Source organism: Bactrocera latifrons, unplaced genomic scaffold (assembly GCF_001853355.1).
Source record: "Bactrocera latifrons isolate USDA-ARS-PBARC rearing strain unplaced genomic scaffold, ASM185335v1 scaffold_241, whole genome shotgun sequence".
Taxonomy (NCBI): Eukaryota; Metazoa; Arthropoda; class Insecta; order Diptera; family Tephritidae; genus Bactrocera; species Bactrocera latifrons.
This window is the reverse complement of record NW_017535975.1, coordinates 56,952-75,131: the sequence shown is the minus strand read 5'-3', so window position 1 is coordinate 75,131 and position 18,180 is coordinate 56,952. Positions and strand designations below refer to the sequence as shown.

Below are 18,180 nucleotides of genomic sequence, written 5' to 3'. Positions count from 1 at the left end.
AATGAATATAAAGTGAAGTCAAAAATTGAGCTCCGAAAGTGTCTTAACTATTTGTAAACTATTGCGTATGTTTTATCATACGTAAACGCTAGCCCAGTTTTTGCTATATGAAAATTCATTCCTAATATCTCCTTGTAGACAAGCAACAACTGAGGAGATAGTTGGATGGCTAAAAGATTTAAATGAAGATGATGATGCAGAGATTATAGAAAATATCAATAATTCCAATTTTATTGATGTGACTTTGCTCCCCCCCGAAGAACAGGAGTTATCCGATTGCGATGACGCAGATGAAGACGATGAAGGTACATGTATGAGTTCTTAAAAGGGCATGTGAAATAAGAATTGGTAACTCAGAAGTGGAGGAGCAACACTTTCTAAATAAAGCGAGCAGTTCACTAGCCCCACGTACAAGGACTTCAACTCAAAGGAAAACTAAAAAAAAGAAGATTTACCGAAAATGGTCAAAGATAGTACTAAAAGCAAGTGAATGTTCTATCACAGCAATACGCGAGCATACTCCGGACATTGTAGCAGATATTTTAGAAAATGATCTAAGTCCAATACAACTTTTTAAAAGAATTTTTGATAGCGAATTTATGGAATGTACACAATCAGAGACTGTTAAATACGCCATAAACAAAGGAGATGAAGCCTTCACCGTAAGTCTTGAGGAGTTATACACATATTTCGGCATCCTTATACTAAGTGGATACAACAAGGTGACTAACCTGAACCACAAATTCACTTGCTTGCTTGTTAAATTAAACCTTTTTATTTTAAGGTTCCAGCTACTCGCATGTACCGGGAGACAGAAAGTCATGTGTACAATCATTTAGTGGCAGGTTTAATGGTTATTATCATTTCAATGATAATACACAAATTGATTCGAATAATAAGGCATTCAAAGTTCAGCCTGTTCTTGATCATTTAAATACAAAGTTTAAAGAGCTTGGAAAACCCTTTGGAACTTCATTTTCTGTAGACGAATCGATGGAGCCGTATTTTGGTAAGCATTCTTTCAAGCAATTTATACAAGGAAAACCAATTCGCTATTGATACAAAATTTGGTGTATGACTATTTCAAAAGGATATTTGTTGAACTTCGATTTGTACACCGGAAAAAACATGATTCGATCTAATAAGCCCTTAGGTTTATCAATAGTTTTAAATTATTAGAAGAGTTTGATAAGAAAAATATAACAGTGCTAGGAACGATTCGCTCGGACCGTATTGACAATGCTCCTTTGAGCAGCATGAAAAGAGAACTCCGTGGTACTTGTGAAGCACTAAAATCTAAAAATATTACCCTAGTTAGGTGGAATGATAACAATAATGTCACCATTGCAACAAATTGTAAAWACGACAACATAACGACAACAACCGGATTATGCAAAAGATAYGATCGACAACAGAAACGCAGACAAGACGTAAAGCAACCAGTCATTATCAAGGAGTATAATTCGGGAAYGGGTGGAGTCGATCTCTTTGACCAGCAGAGGGCAGCGTACCGAACTCGGATTCGGTCAAGAAAATGGTATTGGGCCATTTTCAGATTTTGCAGAAATGGTGCCGTTGTAAATTTATGGATATTATTTCGGAAAGCTTATCCACAAGTTACTCTTCTCGGCTTCATCCGACGACTTACAAGGAGCATACTTTCAAAGCCAATAGGTTTTCATCCAGTCTCATCACGGAAGAGAAAACGAGAAAACGAAACTAGATACGACGGAGTCGAGAACAGATAACTGTTTCTACAAATATCATGTAAACTGAGTCAGCAACTAAATCTAAAAATTAAAAGTGAATATGTCACTAAATATATAAATACGATATCAAATTGAACTCAAAAGTTCACCACGCCAACATCTTTTGAGATATTTTTTTGAAATTTGGAAATTACCCTTTTAATATCATTACAGACGTCTGCTTAAAATTTCTGTAGCTTATCATAGCGGGTTTTGGGTGTGAGCAGTAATGGGTTAATCACTTGACTTGCGTTTCTTTGCAACACGAATGCCGGTACAAGGTCCGCACAATACCGCTGCATACTTTTGTGCATTATTTATTACTTTTAGCCGGTAGTAGATAGCACAGAGTGTTACCAACAATTTATTGTGTCTACCGTGGGTTTATTATCCAAGCCGTTGCATATTTCTTGGCGCTCGGCTATAACTAATGGTCATTAAAGAAGGTTTATTAAGTTAATTAAGTGGCTAGTTAAAAAGAGAGACAAAGGTGAAATATACCACCAATAGTAATTTTATGTTTGACTAAGTGCAGCGGGTACGAAGGAAATTTGAGACTGATAAAATGCGGAGCAATTTGATCTGAGTTTGTTGTAATTCACGTAGTTATTATGTATTAGGAATAGTGTATTTTATCTTTATTTACATGTACATATCGTATATGTACATATATCTTCATCTTTACTGGCGTAGACACCGCTGACGAGGTTATAGCCGAGTTAACAACAGCGCCCTTGTCGTTTGTTCTTTTCGGGAGACCAAGTGCTGCAAGGTCCTTACCGCCTGATCTCAGAGTAGAGATCTTCCTCTTCCCTTGCTTTTACCGGCGGGTATCGAATCGAAATCTTAAAAGCTGTAGTGTTCTCTTCCATGCGAGCAGCATGACCTAGCCAAGCGCCGTATATTTCGTACAACTAATCGTTCCATCGGCTGCAATATTCACAGTGGCCAATGCGCAAAAAAACCATAATTATTTCGCAAATTTTTTCTCTCGAACACCATCTAAGACTAACTCATCAGACGATGTTGTTGTCCATGTCTCCGCACCATATAGCGGTACGGGATTGACGAGAGACATAATTTTCAATTGCCTACGCAGTCCAAGGTAGCACCCTTTGGAAAGAGTGATTCTGCATTGGATTTCAAGGCAGACGTTGTTGTTTGTGTTGATGCTGGTTCTAAGATAGACGCTTTTATAAGTATACATACATATATACATTTATGCCATTTATCGTAATTTTATTGAGATTTTGTAACACTTTAAACTATGTATTTAACGCGGGAATTTCGACCATATCTCATCCACACTTACCCACATATGGAACACCAAGAATCTAAATCTTCCACAAAATTGACTGCTTACCATTTCGACCGCACTAAGCAGAGCTTACATTATTATTTCTTAAGCCAACCCAGCTACCTTTTGGCATTAACTGGCAGCATTAAATGAACGTCTACGTCTTATTTAGTGTTAATAAACAGGCAGCCCAAATATTTCGCAAGCGAAAACACTTGGCCGTCAGGTGAATTCATCCCCAGGGGCCGTTTGAGAGCACAAACGTTGTCTGCCAGTTTGATTGGCGGTGTGACAGCTGGGACGTTGGTTCACTCCATGCCAAATTAGTAAACAACAAGCACTCTGAGGGTGGCACGCATATGTAACTTGTTTACATTCATACGTAAATATGTATGCATGATGACATGCATTGCATGTAAAGCCACCAGACTTGTAAATATGCTCTCTGGTAAAGCTCTTTCGCTAACACTTTACACAAATACTATGAACAGTGTCTACGACCACACGCACGGTAGCAATCATATTGCCATGACCTCAATGGGTTGAAAGATTTTTACTTAATTAATAAACGGAGAAACTTCCAAGAATTGTGAAACTATAAACATAGCATTTATTTAATTGTATTGATGAACGAAAAGGCAGGTGAAACTCTTTTAAAAATACTCAAAATTGTAAGCCATATTTATCATCTATCATATTTTAACAATCCTTATAAAATTTATTGCATTAAAAATTCCATGCAGAAGGCAATTCGATTTCTGTGCTTTAAGTGTAAGCTTTGTTAAACATCATCGGATGTTTCTTCCTTAATTTTATATTTTTTTAACAGTTTACGAGTGCTACTGTTTGCTTGGTAAAAGGTTTTAAATTTTTGCTAATTTCGATTTTATTTCAGATAGCATTCAGTTCATCAGTTGAGGCCCCCTTGAAAAAATGGTTCCGAAGATTTACCCAGTTGTATCAAAATGAGCACGCACAATTTTACATTTTCGCCTGTATTTAATTCAACGTCATAAAGAGAAATTCGATTTCTATTTCCGTACACCCAGAAACACAACTTTCAAGTTAGGCCTTTTGTGAGGGTTTAAGGCTGGACTGAGCGCTTAAATATACCAGTGGTAAGCTAAACCATTCTGTGACTAGAGTGGTTCCTTTTAACCGGTTAAGAATTTTGTTGCAATTCATTGATTTTAAACCCAAATAAATATGCCTTCAAAAACGGTTGACCAAAAATGTATACTCAAAAACCATTTGTTTATTTTCTCCCAAAAGAGTGGCCGCTTTTAAAAGCAACCTTATAAAACTCTTAATTAAATTTTTACTATAGTGAAGTGATTATCGTGGTGTCGTGCGCTGTGAATTGCTTACGCCGTGCCAGACTGCCAACGGAGAATTGAGTGCTATGCGGCTTGTGGGTTAAGCTATTCGTCTGTAATGGCTGAAAGTATTAGCGTACAACTCCTGGTTCCTTTATTACGATAATGCACCATGTCATATTTTCTTTAGTTTTTCGCGAAAACTCGACTCATAACGTTTCGAAAACGCTACATTCACTTGACTTGGCTTCATGCGACTTCGGACTATTCAGCAAACTCAAAGAGTATGCCGTGACACCGTTTCGACACGATTAATGAGATAAAAGTAGGATAGAAAAAGGTGCTGGAAAACTCCAACTGCTTCGAAGAATGGCAAAAGCATTATCAAAAGTGAGTTTTATTGGACCGCAGCTCTTTTAAAAGAGGTTGAAATTGAGTATTGATTAATTTGATTACTTTTTATATTTCCATGCGTATTTTTATACCACGAACAGTATAATATGTTTGACAAGAAATTGGTAACAACCAGAAGGATAAGTCGTGACGCTATAAAATATGTACCAAAGAACCATTTCCGTCTGTCTTTCAGTTTGATTGTCTGTCGTAAACAGGTCCCTCAGTTTTCAAATATTTATTTGTTATTTTGTATATGTTCTTTTATCCCTAAGAAGTTGCTCATTTATCGAAGCCCCCATATCGGAACACTATACGCTGCCATACAAACTGATTGACCAAGATGAAGTTCTTTTATAAAATGCGCCCAACTTGCAACTATTTTTTAAATTCTTGCAGGGTATAACAGTTTTGTTCACCTAACGGCTGTTTGTATCACCTAAAAATGATCGAGTTAATATATATAATTGAGATTATATATATAATTGAGATCCGAGTAACTGTCTATCAGTCCGTCCACTTAAATAAGCGATAGCTTGGGTAAAAATATCTTAATGAATCTTGATACACGTGTTTTTCGGGAGAACGGATCCTTTTTGGGACGGATCCTTAGATGGGCGTAAACGATCCCTTGCTACGCCCACAACACGATATTAAACAAAAACTTTTAAAGAGTCATAATTAAGAATTAAATTAATATATTAAACTTTAATTTGGCACAGGGGATCGCAGTAGTAAGTGGCACATTTTGGGATAAAAATTAAAAAAAGGCATGGCCTCGCTCTTTAAGAGGTTTAGTATATTTAATATATCTCCTAACAGCTGGCGCTGCAATTTTTAAATTTGCTCAGAACAAATTCATTAGGCACCCTCAGCGACACTGTAAAAATGGACTGAATTTCCGTTAAAAACTATTAAAAGCGAGATAAATCAATGAATAAATAGTCCAGAGGCAATAAATTTGGTAGCAGGGATTACAAGTATGAAAGATGAAAAAATGGAGTATGAGCGTGATACCGTACACAGTTAGTCGGAAAGCCATATCTCAGGAGCTGCTCGACCGATATCGATTAAATTTAATAAATTTTCAACCACTCCTACTTTCCGTATAAACCAACTTAAAATTCCCTTTGAATTTTCACCTGCCAAAATCCAAATCAAGATCCAGTGTATATATCGTGATAAAACTTTGCACGAATAGCGCGCTTAAAGTAGGTCACCTTATATCCAAAAATTGGCCAAATCGAGTTTCAATTTGCGATTTTTTTTTTAACAAAAATATCAATAAATCTGTGAAAAATATCATAGAAATTCAGAGACAGTCCCTTTCTAATAGTAGAATTTCTGTATGTAAAGAATGGCTTGAATCGGATCAATAATTTTTTTAGCCCCCATATACCTAATTGAAAGATTACCGATCTTCCAGTTGACTTTATTCCGCATATATCAACAAATGAGTGAGTTATTTTAATAAAATTAAGAGAGTGTGGTGTTCTAGTAACAGTGCATCTTTGTGCGTAAAATTTATAAAATCGGGTGAAAGCTTGCCCTAAGCCCCATAATACTTACAAACCTTTTGAACCTGAAAGAATTTCCATGCCTTTGAACCTGGCAAGTCGCAAGACAGTGAAATGTGCGATTACACCCAAACTTTGTTCTATCTTACTTTTTCTCGTTTCAGTTCAATCTATAATCCATTGTTCCATACATTTTTGTTGACTAAGTGTCAGTTTTGTCTACATTCGCATTTTTTAGCGGTACTTTTGTGAGGCCACTCATTGGTAACTTTACTGCTATTTTCGCTTGTCATTTATAATATGTTTTTCTCATCCGCTGTAACAAAGTAGTTTCTTTCGGTAATTCTATCTTGCAAGCGTATAGTAGCTATATGTAACATATAAAGTGTATGTAAGTTGTTTATATATGAAATTATATTGACTTCAGAGAGTGTAAATTTGTTCATTTGATCTGAAAGCCAACCTACATTATCTATATAACCTGGGAACGCCCATAAATACAATAAAAACACACACACATACAAACAAAGACTTGAAACACGACACACTAATGCAAGGGATATAAATAGACGAGGACAGCTAGCGAGTATTTTGAAAGAAGAAAGGAAATTGCTTTCATGAGAAATATTGGAAACACAACAAAAATGAGCATCAACGTTACTTACGCAGCCAATTACTGATAATACGAAAGCACGACCACAAGTTTTGACAATTTGACGTAGACTTTGGCGCTGCTGGCAAATACATTTTCAGCTTGACTGCGGCCCCGCCAAGGGGATTTGGCAGCTCGAACTTAGCACACTCTCTTGCTTGTGTGTGCGCGCGCAAGTTGGGTTTGTCTATCAATTGGTGCGTTGTGCTTTTATTTTCCATTATTTTTAAGTATGTGTGTAAACACTTTGTTTATGCGTTTTCAATTTCACATTTTACAACTTATGCTCTTATTATTTTATTAGCGCGTTTGTTACACTAGTGCTTGTGCACCCGCCGGTGAGTCCATCTAAAATACACACTAAGCCGATTGCTTTTAATTTTTCATTTCCACATTGGCCATATTTTCCACATAATAAAACATTAAAAATTTTGAAGTGGTTTTTTGTAATTTGTTTTTGTTTTTGCGTTATTTATACCTGAATGCACCTTCTGACGTCTGAAGCAGCGCATGCTCGGATGTCCTGATATATTGGTGGCCAATTTATTTACTACAAATATTAAAAATCTCTCTTAACTTAAAGAGACGTCCCACTGTAGATATATACGAAGTTTATAAGGAAAAAGGGAGAAAGATTATAAAAAAGTGCCTAGAAGTTGCGCACGGACATCACATACTTCCAGGGTGTGCTAGAAAGGAACATAATACAAAGCAACACAGGATATGAACTGATCCTGGTAAAATTAAACACATACATATATGTATGTATATATTTGTAGCAGCTTCCACTCAAGATGGAATGGTTCTGTAGAAAATGTGGGTTTGCTGCTGAGGACACTATTCGCAACACAATCTCTCACCCATCTTGAGACCTAGCATTGATTACTGGATAATATTCAACCGAACAGATCACGTTCAGCACGCAGTAAAGAAAATATGTCAGACCTAGCTGAGAGTGTACACAAAGACCATGGAGAGTTAATTAGGCGCTGTTCGCTACAGCTATAATGAGGACCATTTCTCTCTCAATAGGTATGTAAACAAGCAAAATAGGCACATTTTGAGCAAAAAACAACCTGAAAACATTCATGGACTGCCATTTCATCCAGAAAAAGCAACGGTTTGGTGTGGTTTGTGGGCCGATGGAATCATCGATCCCTATTTCTTCAAAAATTAACATAACCGTTGATGGCGACCGTTATCGCGCCATGATAACCGACTATTTGATGGTTGAAATTGAAGCTCGAGCTCTCGGCGACATTTGGTTTCAACAAGACGGCGCCACTTCTCACACATCGCATCAAACAAGAACACTGATTGAGAGAACACTTCGGTGGACAAATAATTTCACGTTTTGGGCCGGTCGATTGACCATTAAGATCCTGTGTTCTTTCTGAAAATCTGCACATGTCTTTTTCTGACCAAGATAATGCTCATTTGTCGAAATCACTGATATCGGAAAACTATAGCTAATTTGATGTTCTAAGTGAAGACACGTCCTTCTCCACTTGGTCCTTCCAACGGAGTGGAGGTCTTCCTCTTCCTCTGCTTCCCCCGGCGGGTACTGCTTGAATACATTCAGAGCTGGAGTGTTTTCGTCCATCCGGACAACATGACCTAGCCAGCGTAGCCGCTGTCTTTTAATTCGCTGAACTATGTCAATGTCGTCGTATATCTCGTACAGCTCATCGTTCCATCGAATGCGATATTCGCCGTGGCCAACGCGCAAAGGACAATAAATCTTTCGCAGAACTTTTCTCTCGAAAAYTCGCAACGTCGACTCATCYGTTGTTGACATCGTCCAAGCCTCTGCACCATATAGCAGGACGGAAATTATGAGTGACTTATAGAGTTTGGTTTTTGTTTGTCGAGAGAGAACTTTGCTTCTCAATTGCCTACTCAGTCAGCACTTGTTGGCAAGAGTTACCCTGCATTGGATTTTTAGGCTTTTTATCCGCCAAAGGGCTATGAACTTGTCAGCATTCCTCCAAACTATTAACATGACGTTTTATGTTGCTGCTACAACAACGCAAGGTTCACGTTTTTAATAAAAAATATACTATTACGTAAAATATATTCCGAGAGGAAAAACACTATTTGACAATCAGAAAAATATTGTAAATTTTTAGGATTGTCTTGGTAGGATAAAAAGAAACCGACTGACCGCAACATAGTACATAATTCTATCAAAGTGTACCCTGACGAATTTTGAATCAATGAAATCTAGCAACGAGTTCTTTGAGATCCACACCGTAAAAGAATAAAATTTTGCCAACACTAGACTTTATAAATCAACACAGAAGTCGACTCATTCCGACCCCATTTTTCTAAAACTGAAAAGAAATTGCATTCTGCATCTAAATTGGCCTCTGTCTTATATTGAGATTTTTGGTAGATTGCGAGCTCGCGCAAAGGAAACGTTGAACCGACTTCCGCATACTCAAAGCCATACACGATCTAATCCTTTGGTAGAGTCTTAACGATATTGACCAAATTCATTGTCAATTAAAGTAAATCATTCATTCGTAATAAAATTCTGTTTTTCTGGATATTGCGTAGAATGGTTGGATTTGACTAACTAGATTCTGATCGCGGTGCTCCTGAGAATAGCTGTTCCACGTATCACTTTATCTTAGCTCTCCTTAAATCTTAAGCAATTCGGGTAAATGTATGATGTTTTAATATATGAGATTGTCTTCAACCATATTAACAAGCCACATCAACTATTCGCACGATTTCTCTTGACTACAAATTTATATTTTATAGATAGTTAGTAAAACCTTTAGTCTACTATCTTTAATAACCACTATCTCTTGTCGCCCGATCGCTAGGGTATGAAAGATAATATTTGTTTGAGCACGATTCAAAGACAGACATCAACAAAGAGAAAATTTGCTACATCTTTAGAGTTTATGATTCTGATTCAGGTACATAGTTCTGATATTGTTTCGGAATTGCATTGTCAAAATTTGACCATGTTAAAGAAGCGATCGCCAAAGAGTGCCGGTTTGACTAATAGTATAGGAATTATGTTTCATCAGGACATCGGCAGACCACAAACATGCATATTGAATCGCTAAAAGTTTGATGAGCTTATTTAGCGGGTTTTTATACCTGAAATTACTACCTATTTCGCTGTAATATGGTGAATGATATTTCGGGTGAAAAATTCGACTCAGACAGACTTGTGAAAATAGAGAGTGACGGAGTAAGAAATATCTGCTTCGAAATACAGCACACTGAGTGTTAAAAAGGAGATATTAGAAACCATGAATAAGGAAAAATCTTTCAAAACACTTTAAAGAGTATGCAAATGTAATTTTTCACGAAAAAAATTCACTGCACTGTTTGCATAATTAAATGTTTTGCTTCAATTTCCTTTGTCTTAGCTATTATATTGTTGGAGAGGCAGAACATGTAGAAGGAGAATGCGCGTATTTGTGAGTGAAAAGCAAATGAGTCGGCTATTAATGTAGCCACAACCACGTTCTCAAACTCTACAAGCTTTACATATCAAAAATTTAAAATTCTTTCACTTCCAAAAGCCAATATATGTACACACGTGTTTGTTGGTGTGAAATTATAAATGTCTGAAAAGTCATCAACACTCACAAGGCGTAAACCACAGAAGTTATGAAATTTACACATGGAATTTCTTCTGAGCATATACACGTACACGCCTTTCCTTCATTCAATTCATAAGCTTATATCGTATATATTTGTGTATTTGCACAAGTATTGCTGCGCAACAAAACATTTAAATAAAGTATTCATCACAGTAGCAACATATACATACATTTGCAATATATATATTTGCATGGCTGAATATGCTCACATTATTTTGGGCATCTCTACACCTATTATGTAAGTACATTTGTACTCATATTCATTTAAAGCGATATTTATGTATGTAAGTGCGTCACAAAGTACTTTCGCAGCAGACTGATAAAAAGCAAGTGCCCTGCCTCCTTTTGTGCGTCAACTCATTATCATAACTGTCGACAGAGAGATAAGACATTTTATAAAAATTTTATCACACGCCCCAAAGCGCCTAAAATTATACTTAAACGGTTTGCATTTAATGTCAGGTTTAACTGAATTTCTATGCAAGGTTTCCGCAGTTTGAAAATATAACAAAATAAAATCATCAAAAAAAGTAAAATAACATAAAAAATAAAATAAAATAAAATAAAGTATAAATAAAATATTATAATAAAAATTTAAATAATATATATGTATAAAATTTAAATAATATAAAAACAAAAAATAAATAAAATTAATAGATGAAAAAAACCAAAATTGTCATAATGTAACATTTTATCACAAAGTATGGTAACTATGTATGTTCTTGTAACAGATGTGTATAAGAGACAGGTATAAAAATATGTAAATTAAATATAAAATATTATAATAAAAATTTAAATAATATATATGTATAAAATTTAAATAATATAAAAACAAAAAATAAATAAAATTAATAGATGAAAAAAACCAAAATTGTCATAATGTAACATTTTATCACAAAGTATGGTAACTATGTATGTTCTTGTAACGGGCGAAATAAATTCCTGACATCTGTCTGTGCAAGCGATAACTTGAGTAAAACTTTAGATATCCCGATGAAATAAATATACAGTTGCGATCAAATTCTTAGTAGTGCGCAAATGTAAAAGTGGAACTGTTAAAAATGTATGTGATATCAGTTTCATAAAAAAAAAGCTTTAACAGTGTATAAAATCAATCAGAAAAAATACTCATTGTTTAACTCATTTCAGTGAATTATTAATATATTTAAAAATTTACGCCAAATTTCAACAATCAAAAACTTTGGGAAATTTCTACAAAAACTGATTAAAATAGTTGCTTATTTTTGCTTTCAAATTAGATACTTTTATGAAAGTTGCATTTAGTTGCGGTATCTTAATTTTTTGATATTACAGCACAGAGTCGTGGAATACAGTCTGCAAGTGTTTCATCTTTCGGTAGAAATAGACTCCCAGGCTCACCGCCTTCCATAGTTGCGTTATCGATGTCGGTTTATATCAAGCTAGAGTGCACTTGACATCAGACCACAAATTTTTGATGGGGGAGTATAGAGAGATTGTGCAGTTCGCCGACAAGGGTGATGCTGCAAAGTTCTACGAAAAGATGCGGCGACTAACAGAAGGTTCGCAGACCTGTGCATACTCTTTTAGGCCCCAAAGGTTAATCTAGTGGCTGATGTTCAGAGATGTAGGGTACACTTCTTCAGTCTGCTGAATCGCAGTGCAAGTGAAACATCTAGAGAAGGCTAATCCGATTCCCCAAACAATTACGATGGAATAGAGATTCTATTTTCCGACTATGATGAAGTTGAACAGCAACTTCCTGTCTTATGAACGACAAAGCTACAGAGACCGATGGATGGCCGAGCTATTCAAATACGGCGGCGAAGAATTGTCGAGGTCCATGTATCAGCTTCTTTGCAAGATATGGTCGAATGAAAGCAATCCACAAAAAGAGGGAACCTAAAATCTGTGCCAATTAACATGGGATGAGCCTCTCACAATGTTTATTACTTGGTTGGTAACCGATGGCATTACGTGCTATTGGGGGTGAGCAACTAATAATATTTAAGACGTTGGCATAATTTTTGCCCAGAGAACTAAACTTTTTTATCAAATCTATTTGTCGGCAACTTCTATTTGGAATCGGCAGTGGACCGATCCAAATCGGCAGTGGACGCCTACAAAATGCAATTGACCTAAAAATTATAACCTACTTTAACCAAACAAAAAATTAAGATAAAAGCTCTAATTGTAAATCGGCTTATCGTTGTTAAAATTAGATAATAGGCATGGTACAAATCGAGCCAATATCTCAGCAGTTCCACGATCAATTTTGATCAAATTTGGTTCACAGTATTATTTTGCATGTCTTTGATATGGTTTAAAAATGGGATCCGACTAAAACTAGCCCTACTTTTCAAAACACTCAATTCTAAATTCTCTTTGCTTCTTTCACTGTAAAATATAAAAAAACTTCTACAAATAGTATCATCAAGTTAAGCCAAATTTCATTTACAAACTATAATATTTAAGACCTACATAAGGGAAATATATACACATATAGATTTTCTGGCAAATAGCTGATTTTATATAGAAAATAGTTTCCAATAGATAGAAATATTTACTAAATTAGGTGGACAACTTTTCTGGCAACAATGTGGTCTGTCACAGATGAGACCATAAAATACGTCTGACCGAACGGACGGCACTGCACAGTTAACTTCGCAGAAACATTTAACGATAATTTTATTAAATTATGTTGATTTGAATTGCATGTGTTGAGGAAAACGCAGTTGTATCGGATATAATGCTATACTTTTCAACGTAATCAATAATTAGAGCATTTCCTATAACGGATTCAATGGAACGCGTTAATAATTTTTATCCAATGCAATCGTGAATCGTGAATTCGCACTTAAATATCAAAGTTCCCAAGTGTATATAAATCGTTTTACTTTCCCCAAAAGATCAATGGTAGAACATTAAACTTGAACAATGAAAGTGTTGGTGATTTTGGCGGTTTGCGATCTAACAGGTATTTACACTAACTTTACAGAAATTACTGAAAGGAATAGAAACTAGCAAGACTCATATAAATTCCGTTTCAGTTGTTGCCGTTCCCATTTCTGAAGACGAACGCATAAGCGGAGAGAATGGTTGGTATGTGCCACAGGCGGACGGGTCCTTAATTTGGGTCTCAACCGAAGAGGGTGAACAAATGCTAGATGAATTGGAGAAACAGGAGGAAGTACAGAGTCGTCTGTTACCAGTGCCAGTGACTTTCTACCTCTACACAAATAGAAATCCGTCAAAAGGACAAAAAATTACAGAAAGCTTCAAGTTCATATCCGAATCTGAATTCGATGTTAGCAATAAAACGAGGTATTCATTAAACTGATCCACTATCACTAGATGAGCATAACATTTACATTTTAGTACAGATTCGTTATACACGGTTGGATATAGAGCTACACCGCTGGCATGAGTAAAGATATCCGTGGAAAAACCTTTGTGATCATTGTCGATTGGGCACGCGCACGTTTCGTCGACTCTCTCACCTCTGTTGCTGCTGTAGCAAAGACTGGAGAGCCAGAGAGAGACTGGTGGCCAGCATGATCAACTATTTGGTTGAGAGCTTTGCGATGAGTTTGGAGGAAACAATAGTGATCGGCCACAGTTTGGGTGCTCATGTAGCCGGTTATGCGGGTAAGAATACTAAAAAGGGCTTGCTGCACACTACAGTCGGTTTGGATCCCGCTTTACCACTTTTCAGTTACAACAAACCCAAAAAACGTTTGAACGAAAATGATGCTCATTATGTCGAGTCCATTCAGACCAACGGCTTTACATTGTGTTTCCTCAAAGCACTTTTCTTACAGCGCTGAGGCTCGTGATAACTTCTCCAGTATGCGTTGTGTGTGAAAATGGGTACAGTAAGGAATGCTTATGTAGTGACTGGTGAATATTATGTATGTACGTACATGTGCATAGTTCTTCGCCTTATGGTTTCTCTAAAATTTATGAAGCTAACGCAACCAAACTTGCTGCAAACATTTTCCTTCAACAATACTTTACAATGTGAAAATGTGTCAAGTCGGATATTAACCACGCCCACCTCCCAAAGACTGTGTTGAAAACCACTTAAAACAGTTAGCTTGCTTAAGAAAAGTGGCAGAAGATTTATGTTTCACAGTGAAGTTATAACGGTAAGATTGCTTCTAATTCAGTGAGATAATTGAACAACCGTCATGACACCGCACAACGAAACGATTTAAACGAAAGTGCGCAATGAATATATCGGAAAAAACTTTCTACAAGTTTTCCTGGCATGGTATACAGACTTGTGCCTCGACATATTTTCCTGGACCCTTTTTGGCCATCCCAGTTTTTTCTTATGAAAAGTGTTTCGAGGACTGGGGCAAACGTTAGCATTGCATCTGGCGGGGATTACTTTGAAGACGACAAAATAAATATTAATAAATAATTAAGTATTTCTGATTTTCGGGCACTTTTTTGTGTAATGTGTATGTAAAATATTACATACTGCTGTTCATGAATGAGTCTATGAATTACAAGAGCCTCCACAACGGCTACACGGCATAGACTGATTTCCTTTATTTTAAAGAACTTGTGCCGATTAAGCAGGTCAATGAGTGAGACACATCAATAAAATTTATATGTATATATGAGTCAGTTGGGTTGAATATATTGATTTTATTTGAAACGGCTTTTTTAAGAATTTTATAAATAATATCCCAATAAAACTGAATGTATGATTCGTTGTTGTTGATGTGGTACCTAAAATTTAGAAATGCTTATCGCTTTGGCACTTTTTCGACTTTATGACTATTTCTAAATAATAAACACACATTTAATATTCTCTTTTTATTTTTACGAAGTTTCACTTATTTTCAGTAAAACTTGACCGACAACTTGTACTCAGAGCTATCGGTCATTACATCGGGAAAACATTTTTAATACTCTAACGTAATGCTTCGTTGAACTAATGGCTGTTTATAACATATAAAATTAATTGAGATAATAAAAGAACTATATACATTTATGCATTACCAGAATGTTTTTGAAAACTGATATGTGAGTGATATGTGAGTTCCTTTGAACTATGAAAATATTTGTAAAATATCATAAATTGGTTCATCCGGAATAATTGCGAATTAAGATTTCAAGCAAATAATAAAATATTGAATGAAGTTTCCTACGAAGTTATTAATACCCAGCAGAAAGGCTATAGCAGAGAATATTATTTAACATTTAGCTAAGCTGCAACACACCGACAAGGGCGAATAGCGTGAATAACAACCCGGGTACTGACAATCAGGGAAGATAGGAATAGCAGTTGCTTCGTCAGGAATTGCAGCAACTCTTCTAAAGAATAAAAAACAAAAACTGCTAATTCCTCTTTCAAACTTCCGTTATTCATAAATCGTGAACAGCAATCAATATGTTCTATTATCTAGGCAAAAATGGGCCTTTTGGTTAACCATTGTAAGACGCCTTATTGATTATGTGGGATGAATGCACCATGAACCATAAAGCTCATAAAGAGACATAATATTAAAAGACCTTAGAAACTCCTTTGCTCTCATGGACGTATTTGCTGGAGATTTCCAACAGACTTTTCCTGTCATTAACAGAGGTAAGCGTGCAGATGTCATCAAAGCATACTTTACACCGTCGCCTTTATGAACTTGGATTAAAAATATAAAATAACGGATGAATATGAGAGCTCATCTTCATTAAATCACTGGTGGTGCTTTTCTACCGCAATTGCTTAAATGTGGGGAAAGAATTTTTCTCACTGCAAATTTAAGGAGTAATTGTAATATTCTTCTGGATGAGTCTCCAGTCCAAATAGTCCATAGTTTAGAAATTTTAATAGATGCAGTGTACACTGACATCGAGAATTTGCACTAAAAGGTATTTTGTTAGTTGTGTTCTAAGGCAATAGTGTTACCCAGGAATGATAATGTAAACAAAATAAAGGATTTAATTATTCAAAAAGTTTCCGGAACACAAATCGATATACACCACGACTAATACTGAAGAAGCAGTCCATAAGCCCCAGTTTTCAAATTCGTAAAACCCTTCTGGGCTCCCACCACATGAATTGGCTTTAAAAATGGGGAAGGAACTGAGGAAGGAATTGAAGGACAATTTAATTGTCCTAGTAGCTCGTCAACTAGCTCACATACCGCGAATTCCGATGATACTAAATAATTTACCAATCCCATTTAAACAAATTCCATTGAAAACATCTTTCGTTCTAACTACAAACAAGTCCTAAGGCCAACTTTTCGAATTAGTAGGGATTGACCTACGAAAAGAATGTTTTACATCTGGAAATCAATTTATATTGCTGCCATAAAATAAATTAACATCAAAATGTTTACGGTCAAGCTCTGACTCAATAAATTATTTTTTAGGAGCAGAGAAACTAAAATATATAGTAAAGGCCTTTTTACAAAAATTAAAAAAAATATATATATTAATAATATAAAAAATATACATACAATATAGTCGATTTAGCCAGGTTCGTCTGTCTGTATACACTGCTGTCCTTAGGTTCGGTGCAGCAGCGTTCTTCTTAAATAAATTGTGGTCCAAAATGCCTTTCATATAAAAGTTCGATTCTTTCCCGAAAAATATTTGGTCATAGTTGGTTGATTTGCGAGAAGCGATTCGCGAAGGAAAACATGACGTGGAAATCATCTGATACTAGACTTAATGATTGGCGTTCACTTGTTTTTACTGATGACACTGAATGCTATTATCATGATTTGCGGAAAGATGAACTATATTTAAGTCGCCAGCACAGCCGAGAAGGTCATGGTATGGGGTGCCAACACATTTTATGGAACAAATAAATTGATTTTTATCGATCAGAAAATGTACGGCGATCGCTTCAAAACATTGCTGGAGTCCGTATTTCCAAAATTAAGAGATGCCTTTCGAGTAACTCCTTGGATTTTTCATTGTAAATGTTAAGCGCTGGTTAATATGGAAAGTAAGCGAAGGAGGAAAGCAATACGAGGATAAGAAAACATTAACAGAAGCTATTAAACTGGGAGGAAAATTTCCTTGACTTACATAGATTCCCTGCATCATTCAATGAAGGACCGGATATATGAAATTATTACTAACAAAAGAGGTAGTCTCATTACTGGAATTATTTTTTTTTTTTTTTTTTCTTATAAATTAAATATTAACATGAACTAAAAATTGAAGTAAAAAAAATTACTTTTCTTATAAAAATTTTGAAAGCTTAAGTGTGTCTTTTCTAATGATGAAGAAAATGGCATCTTTTTTGAGTAGCATTAAGAAAATTATTGAAAAACACAATTTTGTTAAGTTTGAACAATCATTTGATTTTTATATTTAAAGTATCATAAAGTACGTAATGATTTTGCATATCAGCAAGTAAACGTGCATCTAACCTAATGACCAGGAGTGCATATACGAATTAGTCCAACAGTTTTTCAACTATCCATGTGAACTTTTTTTTGCTCATTTTTCGAAACCGGCGCTATCAGAGCAATATAGCATTATGTGCTATAAAAACTTGCCGATCACACTTAAGAAGTTACATGGGTTTACGGGTTTCAAAAAATCGAATTTCTTTACTGTCTTTTTAAATTCTACAACACTTCTAGAATATTGTCCTAAATTTTCAAGTAGATTCGAGTAATACT

General features: G+C 35.6%; 1 protein-coding gene and 1 pseudogene across 3 annotated transcripts in view; one reads left to right on the top strand and one right to left on the bottom strand.

Annotated features, from left to right (window-relative positions):
• Nucleotides 1-18,180, bottom strand: part of LOC108969146 (neuropeptide Y receptor) — a 229,298-nt gene that overhangs the window by 163,889 nt on the left and 47,229 nt on the right. The gene's annotated exons all lie outside the window — the stretch shown is intronic.
• On the top strand, nucleotides 13,466-14,355 carry LOC108969134 (annotated as a pseudogene).